This window comes from Bombina bombina, chromosome 3 (genome assembly GCF_027579735.1).
Source record: "Bombina bombina isolate aBomBom1 chromosome 3, aBomBom1.pri, whole genome shotgun sequence".
Lineage (NCBI taxonomy): Eukaryota > Metazoa > Chordata > Amphibia > Anura > Bombinatoridae > Bombina > Bombina bombina.
Window position 1 is genome coordinate 1,123,092,952 of NC_069501.1, and position 6,871 is coordinate 1,123,099,822.

At 46.0% G+C, this 6,871-nt stretch overlaps 1 protein-coding gene across 2 annotated transcripts in view; it reads left to right on the plus strand.

Moving 5' to 3' along the window:
• LNX2 (ligand of numb-protein X 2) overlaps positions 1-6,871 on the plus strand; it is a 459,961-nt gene that overhangs the window by 439,785 nt on the left and 13,305 nt on the right. The window lies entirely within an intron of this gene.

Here is a 6,871-nt window from a genome sequence, read left to right on the forward strand (position 1 = left end):
CTTGGTCAGCGGATGTGTCATCCAAGACAAAATTGCTTAACATCCCTTTCAAAGGTAAAACTCTATTTGGACCAGAATTGAAAGAGATTATTTCAGACATCACTGGGGGAAAGGGCCACGCCCTTTCACAAGATAGGCCTTTCAAGGCCAAAAATAAGTCTAATTTTCGTTCCTTTCGCAATTTCAGGAACGGACCGGCCTCTAATTCTGCATCCTCTAAGCAAGAGGGTAATGCCTCACAACCCAAACCAGCCTGGAAACCGATGCAAGGCTGGAACAAGGGTAAGCAGGCCAAGAAGCCTGCCGCTGCTAACAAAACAGCATGAAGGAGTAGCCCCCGATCCGGGACCGGATCTAGTGGGGGGCAGACTCTCTCTCTTTGCTCAGGCTTGGGCAAGAGATGTTCAGGATCCCTGGGCGCTAGAAATAGTTTCTCAAGGTTATCTCCTGGAATTCAAGGAACTACCCCCAAGGGGAAGGTTCCACATGTCTCACTTATCCTCAAACCAAATAAAGAGACAGGCATTCTTACATTGTGTAGAAGACCTGTTAAAGATGGGAGTGATACACCCAGTTCCAATAAAGGAACAAGGAATGGCATTTTATTCCAATCTGTTCGTAGTTCCCAAAAAAGAGGGAACTTTCAGACCAATTTTGGATTTGAAGATCCTAAACAAATTTCTCAGGGTACCATCGTTCAAGATGGAAACCATTCGAACGATTCTACCCACTATCCAGGAAAGTCAATTTATGACTACCGTGGATCTAAAGGATGCGTACCTACATATTCCTATCCACAAAGAACATCATCAGTTCCTAAGGTTCGCTTTTCTGGACAAGCATTACCAGTTTGTGGCCCTCCCATTCGGGTTAGCCACTGCTCCAAGGATTTTCACAAAGGTGCTAGGGTCCCTTCTAGCGGTTCTAAGACCGAGGGGTATTGCAGTAGTACCTTACTTGGACGACATTCTAATACAAGCGTCGTCCCTGTCAAAAGCAAAGGCTCATACAGACATCGTTCTGGCCTTTCTCAGATCACACGGATGGAAGGTGAACATAGAAAAAAGTTCTCTGTCTCCGTCGACAAGAGTTCCCTTCTTGGGAACAATAATAGATTCCTTAGAAATGAGGATTTTTCTGACAGAGGTCAGAAAATCAAAACTTCTAAGCTCTTGTCAAGTTCTTCATTCTGTTCCACGTCCTTCCATAGTGCAGTGCATGGAAGTAGTAGGGTTGATGGTTGCAGCAATGGACATAGTTCCTTTTGCACGAATTCATCTAAGACCATTACAACTGTGCATGCTCAAACAGCGGAATGGGGACTATACAGACTTGTCTCCAATGATTCAAGTAGATCAGAAGACCAGAGATTCACTCCGTTGGTGGCTGACCCTGGACCATCTGTCCCAGGGAATGAGCTTCCGCAGACCAGAGTGGGTCATTGTCACGACCGACGCCAGTCTAGTGGGCTGGGGCGCGGTCTGGGAATCCCTGAAAGCTCAGGGTCTATGGTCTCGGGAAGAGTCTCTTCTTCCGATAAACATTCTGGAACTGAGAGCGATATTCAATGCTCTCAGGGCTTGGCCTCAACTAGCAAAGGCCAGATTCATAAGGTTCCAATCAGACAACATGACGACCGTTGCGTATATCAATCATCAGGGGGGAACAAGGAGTTCCCTGGCGATGAAAGAAGTGACCAAAATAATTCAATGGGCGGAGGATCACTCCTGCCACCTGTCTGCGATCCACATCCCAGGTGTGGAAAACTGGGAGGCGGATTTTCTGAGTCGTCAGACATTCCATCCGGGGGAGTGGGAACTCCACCCGGAGATCTTTGCCCAAATAACCCAATTATGGGGCATTCCAGACATGGATCTGATGGCGTCTCGTCAGAACTTCAAGGTTCCTTGCTACGGGTCCAGATCCAGGGATCCCAAGGCGACTCTAGTAGATGCACTAGTAGCACCTTGGACCTTCAACCTAGCTTATGTATTTCCACCGTTTCCTCTCATTCCCAGGCTGGTAGCCAGGATCAATCAGGAGAGGGCCTCAGTGATCTTGATAGCTCCTGCGTGGCTACGCAGGACTTGGTATGCAGACCTGGTGAATATGTCATCGGTTCCACCATGGAAGCTACCTTTGAGACAGGACCTTCTTGTTCAGGGTCCATTCGAACATCCAAATCTGGTCTCCCTCCAGCTGACGGCTTGGAGATTGAACGCTTGATTCTATCGAAGCGTGGGTTTTCAGATTCTGTGATAGATACTCTGGTTCAGGCCAGAAAACCGGTAACTAGAAAGATTTACCATAAAATATGGAAAAGATATATCTGTTGGTGTGAATCCAAAGGATTCCCATGGAATAAGATAAAAATTCCTAAGATTCTCTCCTTTCTACAAGAAGGTTTGGAGAAAGGATTATCTGCAAGTTCTCTAAAGGGACAGATCTCTGCTTTATCTGTCTTACTACACAAAAGACTGGCAGCTGTGCCAGATGTTCAAGCATTTGTTCAGGCTCTGGTTAGGATCAAGCCTGTTTACAGACCTTTGACTCCTCCCTGGAGTCTAAATCTAGTTCTTTCAGTTCTTTAAGGGGTTCCGTTTGAACCTTTACATTCCATAGATATTAAGTTACTATCTTGGAAAGTTTTGTTTTTGGTTGCAATTTCTTCTGCTAGAAGAGTTTCAGAGTTATCTGCTCTGCAGTGTTCTCCGCCCTATCTGGTGTTCCATGCAGATAAGGTGGTTTTGCGTACTAAGCCTGGTTTTCTTCCTAAGGTTGTATCTAACAAAAATATTAACCAGGAGATAGTTGTACCTTCTTTATGTCCGAATCCAGTTTCAAAGAAGGAACGTTTGTTACACAATTTGGACGTAGTCCGTGCTCTAAAATTCTATTTAGAGGCTACAAAAGATTTCAGACAAACATCTTCCTTGTTTGTTGTTTATTCTGGTAAAAGGAGAGGTCAAAAAGCGACTTCTACCTCTCTTTCCTTTTGGCTTAAAAGCATCATCCGATTGGCTTATGAGACTACCGGACGGCAGCCTCCTGAAAGAATCACAGCTCACTCTACTAGGGCTGTGGCTTCCACATGGGCCTTCAAGAACGAGGCTTCTGTTGACCAGATATGTAAGGCAGCGACTTGGTCTTCACTGCACACTTTTGCCAAATTTTACAAATTTGATACTTTTGCTTCTTCGGAGGCTATTTTTGGGAGAAAGGTTTTGCAAGCTGTGGTGCCTTCCGTTTAGGTAACCTGATTTGCTCCCTCCCTTCATCCGTGTCCTAAAGCTTTGGTATTGGTTCCCACAAGTAAGGATGACGCCGTGGACCGGACACACCAATGTTGGAGAAAACAGAATTTATGCTTACCTGATAAATTACTTTCTCCAACGGTGTGTCCGGTCCACGGCCCGCCCTGGTTTTTTAATCAGGTCTGATGAATTATTTTCTCTAACTACAGTCACCACGGTACCATATGGTTTCTCCTATATATATTTCCTCCTGTCCGTCGGTCGAATGACTGGGGTGGGCGGAGCCTAGGAGGGACTATATGGCCAGCTTTGCTGGGACTCTTTGCCATTTCCTGTTGGGGAAGAGATATCCCACAAGTAAGGATGACGCCGTGGACCGGACACACCGTTGGAGAAAGTAATTTATCAGGTAAGCATAAATTCTGTTTTTACTTTCATCATGGATGTATTGTAACCTCAATTGTTTATCCGAGAGGGGCTACAACCTTTCGGGGATAACTAACATAGGTTCTCAGTGAGGCTCCTTTTTGTATCTAGGAATAAAGGGTTAATATCTCCTGAGGGGGATTATTGAACAGGGGGGGTTATAATCATGTTTGTTATGTGATTCTGTCTGCTACTGTGTAATGTTGCTTCGGCTCATGGATATTTTGGAACATAAGGGCCTATGTCTAGTAACGCGGCCTTTTCAGTCGGGCGCACTTTTGCATGGTCTGCACAGTTTACCTTGTGACCCCATTTCCGTTTTCCTGACCGCGTGGCCACAGAGTAATCCTGGTCTGCTGGTGTCTGGTTCTCTGCAGTGTCCCAGTTATAGAGGATTCTTGGAGACGGATGTCTCTGATTCAGACTCTACTTCTTGCAAAGAATAACAATTGGCCCGGGTGATACATGCCCATCAGTTATGTTCCATATGCCGTATTAGAGTGCTCTGTTCCTCAGGATCAGGGAATCTGGTACCCACTGAGCCATCCGTCTCTGGGGATTCTATTTCTCACGAGACGAGTTCCCTACCATCAACTCTTACTACGCATGCAGGTAACCCAAACGCTACTTATCCTTTTTAGGAAATGTGGCCTGTTCCCACCGAAAGTTACGGCATGGTTCCGCATGGCCATATTTTTGGCGCTGGCGCATCTGCACATCCCGGGAGTGTGCTTACGATATTTTCAGTGTTTCGTTAACCGGGGCTTGTCAGGCATGGAATCGCCTGGTACAGTCAAACCTTCTGGGGAAGCGACTGCCCCTGTGGCCTCAGGGGGTCAACCTTCGGGGCCGGTGTTTCCTTTTGTCCCGGCGGAGGTATGTTGCGCCTTTCGTTATAGACTGGCGCGCCTTTGTGTCCTACTAAGGCACGTTTTTGGCGTTGCTGGAGGATCCTACTCTTAAAGGGTCTGGGGATTCTCAGTCTTACTCTTTGACTGGCTTGCATACATAGACATAAGGGGATGAAGTAATCTTCTTAAAGTCTTTGTTATTTGTGTATCTTTTTCCAGTTCTGAGCTTGGAAGTCTCGGGCCCTTGTTGGGCTGGCCCTGCGGGTCTGTCTGTTCTTCCTGGGCGATAACCTACGGGTTGCCTTATCTTTTATTTTCATCCGGTGAGGATAATTTTTATTTGGTTTAAAGCTCATGTTGTGGTGTGATGTTTCCTTCTGGAACTTTCCTCTCTGGAATTGATACTCGCGATTTTGTGGTCGCTCTGTTTACAAAAGTCTGTCTGACTGTTCTTTATCCCTACATCATCAGGAGGAGACTATGTGGCCTTGGGTTCAGGCTGGTCTTGACTGGGTACAAATCCTTCTGTCTTTGAGGCCTAGTTCAGACACGTGGCACCTTTTTATGTCCAGTTGGTCCGGTGAGGGCACCTAGTGATCACAATATGATTTGTGTGATTGTCTTGTTTTACAAGCTTCAACTAGCATCCTGAGAGGACTTGAGGGTCCGTGGTTGCTTAGGGGCATGGGGGATTGGTTCAGTCCTCATTCGCCTTTCAATTTAGTGGGCCAGGACTCCGTTGAGATCCGTGGCGACATGCTCAATCGTTTTCTAATTTTTCGGGAACTAGAGTGTTCCTTCCCGTTGTGGGTTGGAGGCTCGGAGGATTTAGGTCCTTCATACCGCCATTCTTATGGTTTTGCCTTTCATGGTCTCTTTGGAAGTGTCCTTTTAGGACTTGTTCCTTTTAGAGGTTTCTCTTCCTTTTGATCGAGACTTTCTGTACTTCGTCTGTTTTTTCTGGTGACTTTGTCCGCTTAATTAGGAAGTGAAGGCTGTGAGGCTCTGTCTTCCTTTGGGAGTTAGTCATCTCCATATCAGGGACGATAGGAGGTGTTGTCTCTTTTTCCAAGCTTTTTGCTTAGGGGATGTTTTCTACCTGGGTTCGGGATGCTTTGCATTCTTCTCCCTTGGGTGTTAATCTGAAAGGATTATAGAGAATAGCCTTTCTTTCTACTCTCTTTCAGGTGACTCTGTTCTCGTTTTCATTTCCCTTAGTGCTGCCCTTGGGGCCTTTGGGCTCTAGAGAAATTGCGTGACTTTGTCGCGACCTAGGACCTTACTGGGGGAGTGTTGACCTCCGGCTAAGGGTGTTCTCTTCCCTTTGGGCTGGGAATTACGAGTGAGTTCTGTACCCGTTGTCCGGGTTTCCCGGTTCTCATCCCCTGTGAGGTCTGATTGCTTCAGACGGGGTACCTTGTGTTCCCTGAGGGTGTCGTTCGTTCTAGGACAATTCTGGGTCCCAGGTCCGGAGTTTTTGTCTTGGATCCTTCTTGGATGTCTGGAGACTTATGATCCGGTGGACTGGTTCTGGACGACCCAGTTTTTTTCAGTGACCCTATGTTGCGACATAGGGGCTAGCTCATTGGTCTTGCAAGCAGGTAGGCCAGAGTTCTCAACCACCTTCGGGTACTGGTTATAAACTTTAAGGCCTGACTTGTCCTTCGGATGGAGTGTGCTCCTCTATGGGGAGTTTTTATCTCTGTTGGGTCAACAGTGGTGTCTGGATGATTTTTCATTCGGCCATGTTTTGATCATACTATGGCTTCATGTCTTTCTTTTTCTTCTGTTAACATGTATAATTGACAGGTATAAAGTTTAATATACCTGTTCATATGTTTTTTGCCACATTGAGATTTATGTTAACTGTGCACAGTGGATAGTTTAGAGAAATTGTAAACTGTCATTTAATAAGTAAAACATATTGGACTAAGAGTGCTGTTGTGAGATATCTTTTCTTTCTTTTTGTTTATTGTAGGAGTTTTTATCTCTGTTGGGTCAACAGTGGTGTCTGGATGTCATTCGGTCCATGTTTTGATCATACTATGGCTTCATGTATTGTGGACATGTACGCTGTTCTTATCTGTGCCCTTTCCTTTGGAGGGGATAGTTTATCCTCCTTATGAGTTGGGGTTTCCTCTCTCTGGAGGGTCTTTGTCCTGCCCTGTGTGTAGGAGGTTGGATCAAGTGGCTTATTTCTGTAAGGGGCAGCAGCTGCTGCTCTGTGGGCTCTCTTCCACGTGTTGGAAATTGATCTCTCTACGTAGAGACTGTCTAAGAGAGTTGTGACAGGTCTTCCTACATATCTATTGCACTTTTCTCTGTTCCAGGTCCTAGGGG